This window comes from Rhincodon typus, chromosome 38 (assembly GCF_021869965.1).
Source record: "Rhincodon typus isolate 14 chromosome 38, sRhiTyp1.1, whole genome shotgun sequence".
NCBI classification, from domain to species: Eukaryota; Metazoa; Chordata; class Chondrichthyes; order Orectolobiformes; family Rhincodontidae; genus Rhincodon; species Rhincodon typus.
Genome location: NC_063369.1, coordinates 14672974 through 14689838, shown reverse-complemented (window position 1 = coordinate 14689838; position 16865 = coordinate 14672974). Strand labels below are relative to the sequence as shown.

Genomic DNA, 16865 nt, shown 5'->3' with positions numbered 1-16865 from the left:
GTTAAATAACATGATTCAGGTGGCTCAGGGGTTAGCACTGCTGCCTCACGGCACCAGGGACCTGGGTTTGATTCCAACCTTGGGCGATTGTGTGGGGTTTGCACGTTCTCCCTTTGTCTGTGTGGGTTTCCTCCCACAGTCCAACGATGTGCAGGTTAGGTGGGTTGGCCATGGGAAATATGTGGTAAGGTGTTGGGACTGGGTGGAATGCTCTCTGAAGGGTCGGTGTGGACTCAATGGGCCAAATAGCCTGCTTCCACATCAAGGCCTTTCTGCTGAGCATTCAGAAAAACTGTCTAATCACTGAACATGTGAATGTGCTAATTGTTGGTCAATGCAATGGGTACATGAGGAAAAAAAAATTATTTACTTTCTGGTGACGGATCCAAATGCATCCATTTCGCTGCCCCTGGGCAGACCCTTTACACCTTTTCCCTCCCAGTTTTGTTCAATAATTTCCCTGCCCTTCTCATACTGGAGTAATGCTACGGGACACCTGTTGAGGCGGAATGCTCAGCATTTTTTTAATTGCCCACCATCATCATTCTTCTGTCGCACATCCAGAGTTGCGTGTACTTCCTGATCGGTAGAAGCAGAGGATTGGTTGGAACCCAGAATGTATTGACATACATAATTTATAAAAAAGAAAATGACCAATGGGGGGGAATACTTGTCAGGAAACAGCCAATCAGACTTGAGTATTCACAGGCAGTAAGTAAAAGGAAGAGGCTGGACCAATTAGATTGCCCCAAATGTTTGTGGTGTGTGTTTGCAACTTCCTGTGGTGCCCCTTCTCTTTTCTTTTAATCCATCTAAGAATTTCCAGAGGGGGATTAAACAGTAAAAAGCCAATGTACTAAAATTGGAACGATATAGAGAAGGTTAGCAGTGGCCTTTGGAAAAGGATGGCATGTAAATTTGTGAAGGGGTCCATATTTCGCTCTCGTGGTGCAGTGTTGGGAGTCCTGGGCTCAAGTCCCATTTGTTCCAGAGATAACACAGTGTGGAGCTGGAGGAACACAGCAGGCCAGGCAGCATCAGAGGAGCAGGAAAGTTGACATTTCGGGTCAGGACCCTTCTTCAGATCCTTTGTTCCAGAGTTGTGTTGTAACTGGCTGTTGAAAGCATCTACAAGAACCCAAATGTACTGGAGTTCCATGTGGAGCTAATCGAAGCTCACCTCAAAAAGGGTTCTAAAGGTTCAGCTTCAAATCACTCAGATAAATAATTTAACAAATTACCTAAATGCTCTGAAAACCAGTTCTTTCAGAATAGCAGAGAGGGTCTTATTAACTCGTGGTGATAAATTCTCCGTTTTCACTCATTTAGGTTGGAATGAGGTACAAATTCTGTTCTTTGCTGTATTCCGCTAAAAGTGAAGACGTCAATTTCAATACTAAAACATTTGAGAGAGCTTCAGTTATTAATATAGGCACTGCAGAAATTCACCAAAGATCCTCAGACAGCACCTTCCAAATCCATGACCACTTCCATCTAGAAGGACAAGGGCAGCAGGTACATGGGAACACCACCCCCTGCAAGTTCCCCTCCAAGCCACTCACCATCCTGACTTGGAAATATATCGCCGTTCCTTCACTGTTGCTGGATCAAAATCCTGGAACTCCCTCCCTAATGGCATTGTGAGTCAACCCACAGCACAGGGACTGCAGCGGTTCAAGAACACAGCTCACCCCCACCTTCTCAACGGGCAACTATGGACAGGGCAATAAATACTGGCCCACATCCCATTTGTGAGTATTTTTAAAAAAACTGTAGCAATTAAAAACTCATTTTATAGCTCAGTTTATCCAGGTCATGAAGTATATACATTTATGTATTTATTCTGCAACAAATCCCTAAGTCAACATTTTCAATCTTTTGGCCTTGAGATAAGAAAAAGGATTTTTGTTAGATTCAAAAAGCTGCAGTCACTTTCTTTCAGATGAACAGATTTATGGATGTACAGGTTTATGATAACTTCGGAGAAGGTAGAGGAGGAGAAACTGTTCCCAATAACTGATGCCACAAAGATGGTTATAACTTGCTCAGAGATAGTAAGAACTGCCGATGCTGGAGTCAGAGATAACACAGTGTGGAGCTGGAGGAACACAGCAGGCCAGGCAGTGTCAGAGGATACTCACTGATATGCTTCCTGTCATCTCTTTGTGAGCTAATGGGCAGACTTGGCTGAGTTCCTTAGTAGTGTGGGGATAATGTGTTAGCTACCATCTACCACACTCACCCCCACTTTGAGGAAAAGGTGGGGAAAACGTCTGCCAAGGGTAGATGTTAAACAGAACCTGCAGAGAGGAAGAACATTAAAGAAGTCACAATGAATGATCCTTCCAATCCAGTCTGAGGTTTGAGTGCAGGTTCGCAGACTGAGTCTCCAGCCAGCAGGACCTTGTTTATTCTTCAATGAGATTGTGTCCCTCGAGTTTTCGATGAATCTCAAAAGATCCCGTGGGAATGCACAAAACAGAGTTGTGCCAACACTCCTCGCTCAAATCCCGTTTGCCAAAAAAAGCATGTGGCAGGTCATTCACGTCACCATGGCTAGCGGGATCTTGCTGTGCATAAACATGCAGCCAATTCACTTCAAGGTGAGCCACTGCAATTCGGGGTGATTGTCCCTGAGGGAAACGGTGGCAGGATGTGACCAATCCCCAGGAAGGACAGGGTTGGTTGGCTGTAGCAGGGCGTGGTAACATTTCAGGATTGGATTAGCCCCTGATTCTCTTCTTAGTTCATTCACAGGATGAGGGCTTCGTTGGCTAGGTTAACATTTATTGCTTATGTCTAATTGCCATAAGATTCAACTGAATTGTTGTGAGTCTGGAGTCACATGTAGGCCAGACCAGGTAAGGATGGCAGTTTCCTTCCCTAAAGGACATTAGTGAACTGGATGGGCTTTTCCCAACAAACCACAATGGATTCATGGTCATCACCAAACTCTTAATTCCAGATATATTTATTGAATTCATGTTGCACTATCAGCCATGCCTGGATTTGAACCTACTTCCCTAGAACATTATCTAGGTGGCTGGATTAATAGTCCAGCAACAGTACCACGAGGCCATTGCCAACCCTAAATGGTGGGGTCCTACTATGGAATTGTACCAATGGAATTATTAAGCCTCCACTTATCCCCAGGCCGCCACTCAACACCCTCCTGCTCCACAGTTAACGTCCCATTTTAATGGTGCCATTGGCGTTTTGCCAACACTGGGGTAGACCTTCAATGAGTCGGGAGCTACGTGAAAGGAGTCTCACCGCAGCAGTCTGGGGGGAGCTGGTGTGATTAGGAGGAGAGCAATGGCTTCATGGAGCCAGTGAGGTCGATGCAAGCAGGGATGGAACACAACCAAGGACCTCCCAGGAGGAGTTAGATAGAGTCATTGAGTCATAGAGATGTACAGCATGGAAACAGACCCTTCAGTTGAACTCATCCATGCTGACCAGATATCCTAAATGAATCTAGTCCCATTTGCCAGCATTTGGCCCATATCCCTCTAAACCCTTCCTATTCATGTACCCATCCAGGTGTCTTTTAAATATTGTAATTGTACCAGCCTCCACCACTTCCTCTGGCAGCTCATTCCATACACGCACCGCCCTCTGCGTGAAAAAGTTGCCCCTCAGGTCCCTTTTAAATCTTTGATCCTCAGACCGTGTGCGAGATGTTTTTTCTCTTCTTCATTCTGGGTCACCTCCCACACTCCTCAGCAGTGCCCGCCTCTCCTAAACAGTTGAGTTGGTGGGGAGTGGGGTTCATCTATGCTAATGTTGACGAGCAGGTCCTGCCACCTGAACCTGGGTTCACTCTTTTACCCAGAATTTGGAGCCCTGGCATTCCCCACCCCCAATAAAACTGAGCCTGGTCTGAGGATTGTGAGAAGTATGTCAGTGCAAATCTGCCTAGCTTCTTCCAGTTAAGGGTGACTTGTACATGATTCACGAATCATATTAGTTTGCTTGCTTGGCTTGTAATTATAGACTACAGTTGCACAAATGTCTTCAATGCACTAAACGAAAACAGAAATTGTTGGCAAAACTCAGCAACTTCAATCTTCAATCAGAACAGAGTCACCGGATCGAAATGTTAACACTGCTTTCTTCCCTCAGATGCTGCCAGACCTGCTGACTTTTGCCATCAATTTCTGTTTTTGTTTCAGATCTCTAAAGTCTTCACTTCTTCCTTCTATTTCAGTCTTCAGTACAATGTTGTTGTCTCTTGTTTTGCAATGATCAAATTATTTTCATTGCTAACAACCTTGTAGAGGTTTATAAAATCATGAGGGGCATGGCTAGAGTGAATAGTCAAGGTCTTTTTCCCAGGGTAGTGGAATCCAAAACTAGAGGGCATAGGTTTAAAGCAAGAGGGGCAAGATTTAAATGGGACCTAAGGGGCAACTTTTTCACACAGAGGGTGGTGCGTGTATGGAACGAGCTGCCAGACGAAGTGGTAGACATGGATACAGTTACAACATTTAAAAGACATTTGGACAGGTACCTGAGTAGGAAAGGTTTGGAGGGAAATGGGCCACACGCAGGCAAATGGGACTATTCAGTTTAGGAAACTGGGTCGGCATGGACAAGTCGGGCCGAAGGACCTGTTTCCGCATTGTATGACGCTATGACTCCTTTGAGCCTATTTCTTTGACCATGTCGTTTGGTCACCTCTTTCAGTGGGGATCAGTTAGCTGGGAGGGCAGGTTTGTGATGCAGAGTAACGCCAACAGCTTGGGTTCAATTCCCCTCACTGGCTGAGGCTACCATGAAGGGCTCTCCTTCTCAACCCCTCACCAGTTGTCTCAGTCTCTAATGAGAGAGTGGGGCTATGGCCTGGTTGTTCTGTGGTGACTTTAATGTCTCCTTAGCATCGACCATTCTCTGATAATGCTCTTGCGAAGTGCGCGGGAGTGTTTTGACTGTGTGTAGAAGCCAGATTTGTTTCAAGTTGCTACGTGCTACAGGAATGAAGTAGTGAGTTGACTTACAATCTCAGTTGCACCTTACTCATGGATCTTAGGAGCTGCCTGGGAACAGATAGCAAGGTAGAGCTGTGATCTGGTTTTCCTTGTCTCATCTTGAAACAGTTAAGTGGTCTTGAGCAGCAAAGCCCTGACAGTGCTTCACCTCCTTTCAAACAGTAGCCATTAAGAAATTCATGAGGCAGCACAGTTTCACGTGGGCCTATTCACTCACATGGCGTCCCCTGTGAGCGGTTTCTTTTATTGATGACCCAGCTGACTTGGAATGGCCAAGAGGAATAAGCATTAGATCGCACGGTGAGGTCGTGGAGAGCAGCTTGCAGATCAGACTCCATTCTCATCAAAGTGCTCGCAAAGAACAACCTCGTGGTAATGTTGACGTGGCTCGTTCCCTAAGGGTCAGGGAGGGGCCTTTAGATCCACTGAGGCCTCTGCAGGATGCAGAGCAATGATCTAATAAGCTCATCTGTCTCTCTGCTTCACTCTCTCTCTCTCACACTCTCTCAGCCTATCTAGCTATCTGTCTCTGAAACTGTCTCTCTCTCTCTATCTATTTCTCTCTCAATCACTCTCTCTCTCTGTCTCACTGTCATCTCTCTCTCGCTCACTCTTAGCCTCTCACTCTCTCTGTCTCTAACTCTCTGCTTTTCTCTCTCTCTACCCCCCCATCACCCCATACCCCCATTCTGTTTCTCCTTCTTTCTCTAACTTTCTGTCTCTTTTTTTCTTCTATCTGTATCTGTGTGCATGTGTGTTTTTCTCTCTCACTGTCTCTCTTTCTCTCTCTGCCTCTCTTTCTGTCTCTCTCTTTGTGCCTCTTTCTTTCTATTTCTGTTTTCCGTCTCTCTTTTTCTCTCTCTGTCTATCTATCTCTCTGTCTTTCATTCTCACTTTCTCTCCGTCTTTTGTCTATCTCACTTTCTGTCTCTCTCCCCCGTCTGACTCCATGTCTGTCTGTCTCTCTCTGTCACTGTCTCCATATCTCTCCACCCTACACCCGCACCCCCCACCCTTCTCTCTCTGTTCCTTGTAATTCTCCTCCTTGTTAATGAAGGCGTCAGAACTCGGAATCAGAATGACATTTCCAGCTTCATTCTGTCACCTTGGCCTCATATCACACTGTCACTAACCCATTCCTGCAACAAGCATTCTTTTATCTATCTCCGTCTCTCACTCAAGTGTCTCTCTGGATGTCACTTGATATTAATCAGTCTGTAAAGACAGCGGAGATGCTGGGTTTGTCTTCCTTAGAGCCAGGACAGTTTTGGGGGGGATGATAATTCAGGCAATTATGAAGGATTTTGATAAAATAAATGAGGAATAACTATTGCCAGTGGCAGACGTGTCATTCACTAAAGGATTTAAGGCAACTGACAAAAAAAAAGAAGCAGCGGGGAGATGAGAAAGATTTTTAGATACTGAGCTGTTATGATTTGGAATACAGTGTCTGAAAAAGCAGTGGACTCAGATTCAAAAATATTTGGAGGAGGAAGAAAGCTTTGCGGAAAGGATAAGGCAGATGAGATAAATTGGAGTGCTCCTTCAAAGAGATATAACAGATATGGCAGGCTGAATGGCCTTTCTCTGATTTATACTATTTTGTATTCCTATGAAGCAAGTGACTAAGTGAACTTATCCCTTTTTTTATCCAAATTTGTCCTTATTTTTTCCCTTTTCTTTGCTATCCTTAATCTCTGCTACTGTATCCTAGAATCCCTATAGTGTGGAAGCAGGCCACTCAGCCCATTGAGTCCACACCAACCCTCCAAAGAGCATCCTACCCAAACCTTCCCCCCCTTACACCCTATCCCTGTAACCCTGCATCCCCATGGCTAACCCAACCAGCCTGCACATCCCCGGACACTATGGGGCAATTTAGCATGGCCAACCCACCCTAACCTGCTCATCTTTGGACTGTGGTAGGAAACCAGAGCACACCCACGCAGACATGTGGAGAATGTGCAAACTCCACACAGACAGTCATCTGAGGCTGGAATCGAACACAAAGCCCTGGCGCTGAGAGGTGGCATTGCTAACCACTGAGCTACTGTGCCACCCTATGAGGCCAAAGGGGCTAAGAGGCTGAACACAGAGGACATGAGCCCAGAATCAACCAGCTGAAGGAGACAAAGTGAAGGAAAGACCACTGTTTATATTGTATATTGTATCCTGTTAGACTATCCATCAAAACAGTTCACACTCAGTGAGTTATCTGTCTGCTGTGCTGGTATTATGAGCAATGGGAAAGGGTGTTCTTTAGTCTTCTAGGCCTTAAACACTCCCTCATCCTTTCTGCCTCCCATCATTGAACTTTAAGGTCTCTGCAAGCCTATAGAAAGTTATAGTATGACCTAAGAACAGGAAAAGTTCAAAGGTCAATCAATATTGTCCCTAATGTCAACCCCACCCACTGTAACTCTCAATTACCTCTTACACTCTTTCTAAACAACCATATCATTTTCTTATGAATATTGTTAGTCTGTGTGTACAATTTCTGTTTGACCTTTGGGTATTTTGTAGGTCCCCTTGAAATAACTCCACAGAGGTCAGCGTCCCATCACCAAGTCACCCTTTATTTACACGTGGAGAGTCCTTGATACTGACCCAGCTCCCTCAGAGCCAGCTCTCAGAGAGAACAGAACCACTGACCCTCCTGTTTATATCTGTCAGCCAGGGCTCCTTGATTGGACCAGGTTTACAGCCCCAATCAGGGAACTCATACTCTATGAGGTCCATCCGATGACCTCGTTATAATCACTACATCCCCAGAACGTATGTTGATCACCGAAGATCTGATTTTAAGGCTACTTTCCTCAGTTTTTGAACCTTTCCATCAGGATAAAATATTTCTCTGAATTTGCTTCCTATCACAGTTGGAAAAGCCCATTTTTACCAGTGTCTTCAGTCAAGGATTATGGGCATCACCGGCATGTTGCCCATTCCTAATTGCAGGTAAACGTCAACTACGTTGCAGTGGGTCTGGAATCACACATAGGCCTGATTCATTAATGATTGAAGATATCCTTCACCGAAGGGCATTAGTGAACTACATGGGCTATTATGACACCTGATGACAGTCACCATGGTGGCCTTCACTGAGAGTAGCTTAGAATTCCAGATTTTATCAATTGAATTCAAATTTCAAACACTGGGATTTGAACTTTTGTCTCTAGACCTTTGGCCTGGGCTTCCTTTCATATTTGTTCAAGGGATATATGCATCGCTAGCTGGGCCAAAATTTTTGTTCATCCCTAGTTGCCCCTTGAGAAGGTGGGGGTGAGCTGCCATTTTGAAGCGCTGCAGCCCATCTGCTATGTTTGACCCACAATGCCCTTAGGGAGGGAATTCCAGGATTTTGAGCCAGCGGCAAGGAAGGAAAGGTGATATATTTCCAAGTCAGGATGGTAAGTGGATTGGAGGCGAATTTGCAGGGGGTGGTCTTCCCATGTACCTACTGCCCTTGTCCCTCTAAATGTTAGAGGTGAATACCTGGTCCTTAGTTTTTACAATAAACCAGGACAATACTCTCTTTCTTTCATCCTCAGTATGAAACCTTTCAAAACCTATTTCACTGTCCCACTGGAAGAATGGACTTTAGCAGCTCAAGGAATGACCATCAATGGGGCAACATCTATAATTTGGGGATGATCAGGCACTTATCTCTAACAGTTATATGGCCAGTGGAGGTTATAACGATTGGTTAAGGTGAGGCTGTGGAAAAATGTGAACCTTTGGCAGAGATGGATATGTGAGATTATGCAGTGCAACAGGAAGAATTGAAGAGCTGAATATTATTTAGATTGAGAAAGACTGCAGAAAGCTGTTAAACTGAGGGATTTGGGGTTGTTGTGCAAAATCACACACGAAAAACCTAGCATCCAGTGGCTAATAGAGAAGGCAAATGGAATGTTGGTCTTTGTTTGAAAAAGATTGTAATATAAAAATAGGAATTCTTGCTAAAACGATACCAGGTCCTAGTCAGACCACATCTGAAGTACTGTCAAAAGTTTTGAGCCCCATATCTAAGAAACTGTTATGATCTGGATGAGATGCACTTCAGCGGGTCAGTATAGACTCAGTGGGCTGAATGGCCTCTCTCTGTGCTGTAGGGATTCTACGATTCGATGAAAGATAGACTGGCATCAGAGGCAATCCAGAAATGTTCACTAGGCTAATACCAGGTATGGAGGGATTGTCTTAAACATTGTGGAGCAGTGTAGCACAAGGACAGGCCCTGTGGTCCACCATGCCTGTTGACCATGACTCCATTCTAAATTAAACCCATTTGCCTGCACATGATCCGTATCCCTCTATTCCCTGCCTGTTCATGTGTCTGGCTGAATGCCTCTTAAACATTGTTATTGTATCTGCTTCTACCACCTCCCCCGGCAACGCATTCCAGGCACCTACCACCCTCTGTGTTAGTAACTTTCCTCGCACATCTCCTTTAAATTTTCCCCCTCTCACCTTAGGCCTAAGCACCCTAATATTTGACATTTCCACCCTGGGATAAAGACTCTGCCTATCCACACCCCTCATAATTTTATATGCTTCTATCACAAATAGAAGCTGAGTAAGGATAAAACAGTAAAACTGAGGTTTGAGTCATTCTGGTTAACTCATCTTTTACAGTATACCTCAGGAAAGAACTCAAGTACATAGCCTGAGAATTAGGGCCAGACCATTCAGGAGAGATGTTAGGAAGCACTTGAACACAGAAAGGGTGGGAGAGATTTGGAGCTCTCTTCCACAAGTGGCAGTGGATACTGAATCAGTTTGTTTTTAATTCGTTCACGGGATGAGGGAGTCACTGGCCAGGCAGCTTTTATTGCCCATCCCTAATTGCCCTGAGGGCAGTTAAGAGTCAACCACATTGCTGTGGGTCTGGAGTCACATGTAGGCCAGACCAGGTAAGGATGGCAGTTTCCTTCCCTGAAGGACATGAGTGAACCAGGTGGGTTTTTCCAACAATCAACAATGGATTCACGGTCAGCATTAGACTCGTAATTCCAGATTCTTTTCTTTCAATAAATTCAAATTCTACCTTCTGCCATGGTGGGATTTGAACCCAGATCCCCAGAACATAAACTGAGATTCTGGATTAATATCCTTGCAATAATACCATTACCTCCCCATTATCAGTTGTTCATTTTAAATCTAAAAGAGATAGATTTTTATTAAACAAAGCTATTAAGGGATATGGGTCAAGGGCAGGTATATGCAGTTAGGCTACTTATCTCATTGAATGGCAGAACAGGATTGAAGGGTTGAATGGCCAACTCTTGTCCCTATGTTATGAGAATAGAGGTCCATTATGATGGGTATGTTCATTTCCAAGTGTTTTGTTTACTGGCTTGTTCCTTCTGAAAGTGATAGCATGCGTGTGCGGTCAGAAATTTACCGCAGGAAGGAGGGAATAGCAGGCTAAAAACGGGCACCATTGGGTCAGTACATTGGCACAATTTGTTGTGGCCAGTTCTGTTGAGAGCCTCGCTCCCGCACTGGCTGATTAAACTGACACCCTTCCAACCTGCATCACCTCGTTGTGAAAGGCAAAGTAGCAGGTTAAAGATTTGCAAAGGACAGAGGAGGAGGTCAGCAAAAGAAACGAAAGAGTCTGGGTGAAAGGATACAGAGAATTGCGATTGCCTGAGGCTAGTGTTTTTTTTAGCAGGTGACTCCCTGCTGTGCATGCCCGGGGCAAACAGAGAGCCTGTTTTATTCGCATGGACTCAGCTTGTTCGTTGATGACGAAGCGATGCTCCATTTCCACAGCCCAAACAAATTAAACTCTACTCAAGCACTGCTCGGAGAATATAAGCTACCCTTTCCCCAGTCTGTCAGAGCTGCGTATAGATCATGAATAATTTAAGGGTGTGTTAAATATTAACTCAGAATTGTGAGTTTAGGCACATCAGCTGAGAACATTGGGTTTTGTGAAGTTCACAGCAAGATGGTTGAATTAAAGACACAGCCATAAAAAATGCATAGCTTGTGTGTGGTCAACAGTTTGGGTTCCTGTGTGCGCAGTGGTTAGGCTGTGAGGGAGGTCAGAAAGCTTAGGACTTTGACAGTATTGTGGCTTCTCAGAGGGGTTTACAGGCCAGAAAGGGCCAAGCGAGATTATAAACCTTACATTTTTTATGTACTTTTAACAGCCTATGCTCTCTTTATCAGACTAGACCTCATTCCAGAGCAACCCTTCACAGGATCGATCCCTGAGCTTCCTCCAAACAAGGTCACAGCCTCAAACACTAACCCCTCCTGCTCATTCCCAAAACAAACCCTTCGATGTCACCTTCCAAGACTCGACCTCCATATTAATTGTTGAAAATTACTGATTCTTTTCAAATTCACTCCTCAGGGTTGAGCTTCCCTTCTTTTATTCATTTACGGGAGTGGGAGTCTCTGGTTATGCCATTGTTGATTGCCCATCCATAATTCCCCAGAGGGCAGTTGAGAGTCAACTACATTGCTGTGGGTCTGGAGTCACATTGGTCATCATTAGATCCTTAATTCCAGATTCGCTATTGAAGTCAAACTCTGCGCCATGGCAAGATTTGAACCCAGGTCTGCAGAACAAGAGCTGAGTTTCTGGATTAATGGTCCAGCAATAATACCGCTAGGCTATTGACTCCCTGCTATGCGGCCTAAATTGGTCAGAAGACATAGAACTTACTCTCAGAGGGTGGATCAACTTTTCTCAGGTGATTACGCAGCGGCTTAGCTCATTATTCATGCATGAGGAGCTTGGGGAGCCTCGTAACAGGCTGAGCAGAATGTTGAGGCTCCCAAGTGATACCTCAAAGTGTTAAAAGTGCTTTGACATAGAAGAGAAGCATTTGTTCCCCGCAAGCCAGGAGCATCACTTGAACTATCACATTGACACCTACAGCTGAACATTCTGACTCTTACCAACCTTCTCCAGTCAGCCTATATCTTCTTCCCTGTCAAGCACCCTTGACCTACGTCCAATACCCCTTCAGCCTCCTCCGTGGGTCATCCTCGGTCACCCCTCCCCATTCCCAGGTGTCTATCACGGCCTGGCATGGATAGACACTCACCATAGAGAGGTTAAAGCAGTCTAACTCCAGCAAATCACAGAGTGATAGAATCATACTACACAGAAACAGACGCTTAGGTCTGACTTGTACATGCCAACCAGATATCCTATATTAATTTAGACCCATTTGCCAGCATTTGGTCCATATCCCTCTAAAACCTTTACTATCCATGTCCCCATCCAGATGCCTTTTAAATGTTGCAATTGTACCAGCCTCCACCACTTCCTCTGGAACTCATTCCATACACGCACCACCCTCTGTGTGAAAATGTTGCCCCTCAGGCCCCTTTTAAATCTTTCCCCCCCTCACCTTAAACCTGTGCCCTTCTAGTTTTGGACTCCGCCACCCTGGAGAAAACTGTTCACCCTATCCATGCCCCTCATGATTTTATAAACCTCTATAAGGTCACCCCTCAGCCTCCGACACTCCAGGTAAAATAGCCCCAGGCTATTCGGCCTCAGCTTCTAGCGAATGTATTACCTCACCCACTGCCAAATGATAGCAGGCAGCTTGAGGGCATATATTCCTTACTTGTGAAGAATTTAATTGGGAAAGGGAATGTTAATTCTGGCAATCTGCCCTTGTCATGTGTGTGCCATTGGGAAGTTCAAACTTTCCCCTTCCCCTCCCTTACAAATTCTGGGAATTTAATTGCCAGTGGGTAGGGGAACATTATTTTTGGCCTCTAGTGCAATTATGTGCCCTCCCCCAACCCTGCCACCTGTCTGCCTTGCTTCCTGCTCCTGGGATTCATACAAGGTTCCACTTGGAGAGACCACAAGAGTTCTAGTTACAATCCCACGCCGCCAATCGACAGGTTGACCGTGCATGGCGCACGTCAATAGGAAGTGGCCAACCTGACATCCGTACTCCTTGAAGCCCCCACCCCACTCTGGCTGTGAGCTTTTCTTGAACAGCTAAGGGCTGAGCCTTAGCGTAGGCCTTGGCCCTGAGCTCTGAGAGATTAAGAGAGACACGCTGAATTGAATACAGACGCTGAGTGAGCACTTTCACAGTGCGGCCAGGCTAAAATGTCCGAATGTTGTGATGATGGAGGCATCGAGCAGGCGATGTCCAATACAGCCAGGCCCGGATCTTCACAGGGAACTTGGAAATGGCACTGAATGAAAACTGAAAGAACTGCCGATGCTGTAAATCAGGAACAAAAATAAAATTGCTGGAAAAGCTCAGCAGGTCTGGCAGCATCTGTGAAGTAAAAAAACAGAGTTAATGTTTCGGGTCCGGTGACCCTTCCTCAGAACTTCAGTCGTTGTAATGAGGTCGGCAAGCTGGACCTCACAGAATATGAGTTCCCTGATTGGGTCTGTTAACCTGGCCCAATCAGGGAGCCCTGGCTGACAGATAGAAACAGGAGGGTCAGAGGGTCTGTTCACTCTGAGAGCTGGCTGTGAGGGAGCTGGGTCAGTGTCAAGGACTCTCCATGTGTAAATAAAGGGTGACTTGGTGATGGGATACCAGCCTCTGAGGTGTTATTTCAGAAGCTGCTGCTGTGATGAGACACTGGTTAGACCTCTGTCAGAGTAGTATACACACTTCTGGTTGCCACTTTATGGGAAAGATGTGAAAGTATCGGAGAAAAACTGCAGAAGTGGTTTTGCGACAATAGTTCCACAGTTGAGATATTTCACTCATGAGGATTGTTTGCAGAAATTGAAACCGTTCTCATAAAAAGGAAAAGATCTGAAAGAGCTTTGCAAAGCCAGGATAAAAACTGTCCGAACCCGCAAATGAATCAGAAAGCAGAGGGCACGGTTTTTAAGGGTTTTGTGAGGAGAAAGCATACACAAGGTGAGAAAAGGCTTTTCCACCCAGTGAGTAGTTCGGAATACACTCTGTGGAAATGGTACTGGAGGCAAGTACAATTGAGGCGTTCAAGAGGGACTTAGAATATTTTGTTTTAAAGTAATACATAGGCCTGAGGATAAAGGCAGGAGACTTGGCTCTGAATCATAAAAGAACCAATACAGATACAACGGGCTAAATGGCAAATCTGTGCACATTGGTATTCTGCGATACTGACCTGGTCAGTATTACCCTCAACCAACATGCTGGCAGTAAAACAGATTGGCCACATTGCTGCTTGTGGGGACTTGCGACGCGCAAATTAGTTGCTGCTATTTCCTGCATTTCAATAGGGCCTGCAATTTAAAGGAGGAGCTGGCCTGGCAGTATTATCACTGGACTGTTCAATCAGCGACCAAGGTAACGTTATGGGAGCCTGGGTTTGAATCCTGCCATAGCAGATGGAATTTGAGTTCAATTAAAAATCTGGAATTTAGAGTCTAGTGATGACTGATGCCAATTGTTAGGGAAAACCCACCTGGTTCACTAATGCCCTTTAAGGAAGGAAACTGCCATCCTTACCTGGTCTGGCCTACATGTGACTCCAGACCCACAGCAATGTGGTTGACTCTTAACCACCCTCTATGTTTAGTGCTAAATGCTGGCCTGGCCAGTGATTCCCTCATCCTGTGAATAAATATAAATGATTTTTTTTTTTTAAAAATGGACTTCAAAGCTGTAAAGCACTTGGTGGTTCCCTGAGGGGGTGAGGGGTGCCCCGTAAATGCCGATTATCACTTTCCTCCCTTCTGTGATTTAACCAACAGTGCAGCACCAAAATATTCATGAATTCCTCCAGCTTCGTGAGCCGCACACAGCTTCAGTCCCTTTTTGTTTTGTCTTTTGTGCTGCCTAACAAGAACCAAAATCATTTTGTATCCCTCAAATACCGCTCCCTCCCTTTCTTTTCCAGCTTCCCCTTACAGTCCCCTTTTGTATTGTTCAACTGTTTGCAACTGTCTCCCTCGTAACCTTCACTTCCATGCTTCCTATGTTGCTCATCCCCTCCTTTCTCTGTCTCTCTCTTTCTCTCCGTCTCTCATTCCCTCACGACCGTAAACTCGAGCCGATTACTCTTGTCTACTATCTGCAAGAAGTTGAGGGACTGTGAAAAGGGAAAGCCATACATATTCATCGACCACAGTTCAACAACAGGGCATCGTCTAACAGATCAACAGAAGCATTAAAATCATTACCAGCATAATAAATAATAAATACTCCCTGGAAATAATTCACTGTAGTCTCGCTGGAATTAGTAAGATTGTAGAATGGTTGTGTAAGGTCACAGTGAGCTGATTTTCCCAGCATTACAAATTCTGTTAACCCCCTCAGAGCTCTTGTCGGTTTTGTGGCCTACTTGCAAACAGCCAGTCCTGAAGCCTGCAACATTGGTTCTGCAGAGGATCGGGACTGTTTGGAGCAGAGACAAGCAGGAGACTGCAAGCAGCTGAAGGAATTCATGAATATTTTGGTGCTGCACTGTTGGTTAAGTCACAGAAGGAAGGAAAACAATAATCGGCATTTATGGAGCACCCCTCACCCCCTCAGGGAACCACCAAGTGCTTTACAGCTTTGAAATCCTATTTTTTTACAAAAATTTCAGATCAGCATCTCTCCCTCCATCACCTTGCATGACAAGCATGTGACATTGATTTTGCATGAATGATAAATATGCTCAGAGTGATTTTCCATAATGCTACGCGTCTGGGACTTAGAGTCATAGAGTTGTACAGCACGGAAACAGACCCTTCAATCCAACTCATCCATGCCGACCAGATATCCGGAATTAACCTAGCCCCATTTACCAGCATTTGGCCCATATCCCTCTAAACCCTTCCTATTCATGCATCCATCCAGATCCCTTTTAAATGTTGTAATTGTACCAGCCTCCACCACTTCCTCTGGCAGCTCATTCCATACACGCACCACCCTCTGTGTGAAATGTTGCCCATTAGGTCCTTTTAAATCTTTCCCCTCTTACCTTAAACCTATGCCCCTCTAGTTTTGGACTCCCTTGCTCTGGTAAAAAAAGACCTTGGCTATTCACCCTATCCATGCCCCTCATGATTTTATAAACCTCTACAAGGTCACCCCTCAGCCTCCAACACTCCAGGGAAAATAGCCCCAGCCTATTCAGCCTCTCCCTATAGCTCAAACTCTCCAACCCTGGCCACGTCCTTGTAAATCTTTTCTGCACCCTTTCAAGTTCAACAATATCCTTCCTATAGTAGGGAGACCAGAACTGAACACAATATTCCAAAAGTGGCCTAACCAACATCCTGCAAACCTCCGACAAGAGGACAAAGCGTGTACATGGCAATGTGGATTCAACGCACTTGGTCAGTATGGGAATCAAACCCATGACCTTGGCGTTATTAGCACCACACTCTAACCAGCTGAGCTAACCAACCACCTGTCCTGTACAGCTGCAACATGGCCTCCCAACTCCTGTACTCAATGCACTGACCAAGAAAGGCAAGCACAACAAATGCCTTCTTCATTACCCTGTCTACCTGTGACTCCACTTTCAAGGACATATGAACCTGCACCCCTTTTGAAGACATGATAAAACTGCTCATCACAGATGTTTGATTGAATTTATCTTTTAAAACATCATTCGGAATTGGGACTTGGGAAATAAGCTAGTGACATAGAGACATGTAGTGACACAAAATGACATAATACTAAAAGAACATTTGATCCTCTGACCTACTCCAGTTCCAAGGGTGGACCTGAACTTTAATTTGATATTCCCACCTTCACTCTATATTGCTTGACACATTTCCCAACTCAAAAATAAAAAAAAACGATCTTAGTTTTGGCATTCACATTTTTTTTGAGACACAGAAACCCAGATTTGTCTTTGCTTGTCTGAATACCAGTCTGGTCTGTCAACTGCCCTAACTCAGTTAGAACAAGGAGTGGGTGGCATGGATGCAGGTTT

At 45.0% G+C, this 16865-nt stretch overlaps 2 non-coding genes across 2 annotated transcripts; one reads left to right on the top strand and one right to left on the bottom strand.

Moving 5' to 3' along the window:
* The first annotated feature begins 829 nt into the window (after positions 1 to 829).
* On the top strand, positions 830 to 940 carry LOC125487270. Its single transcript, XR_007265764.1, has one exon. It is a non-coding gene; the product is annotated as a U6 spliceosomal RNA (small nuclear RNA).
* A 15318-nt stretch (positions 941 to 16258) lies between these two features.
* On the bottom strand, positions 16259 to 16332 carry trnai-aau. The gene has a single exon. It is a non-coding gene; the product is annotated as a tRNA-Ile (tRNA).
* Between the last annotated feature and the right edge of the window lie 533 nt (positions 16333 to 16865).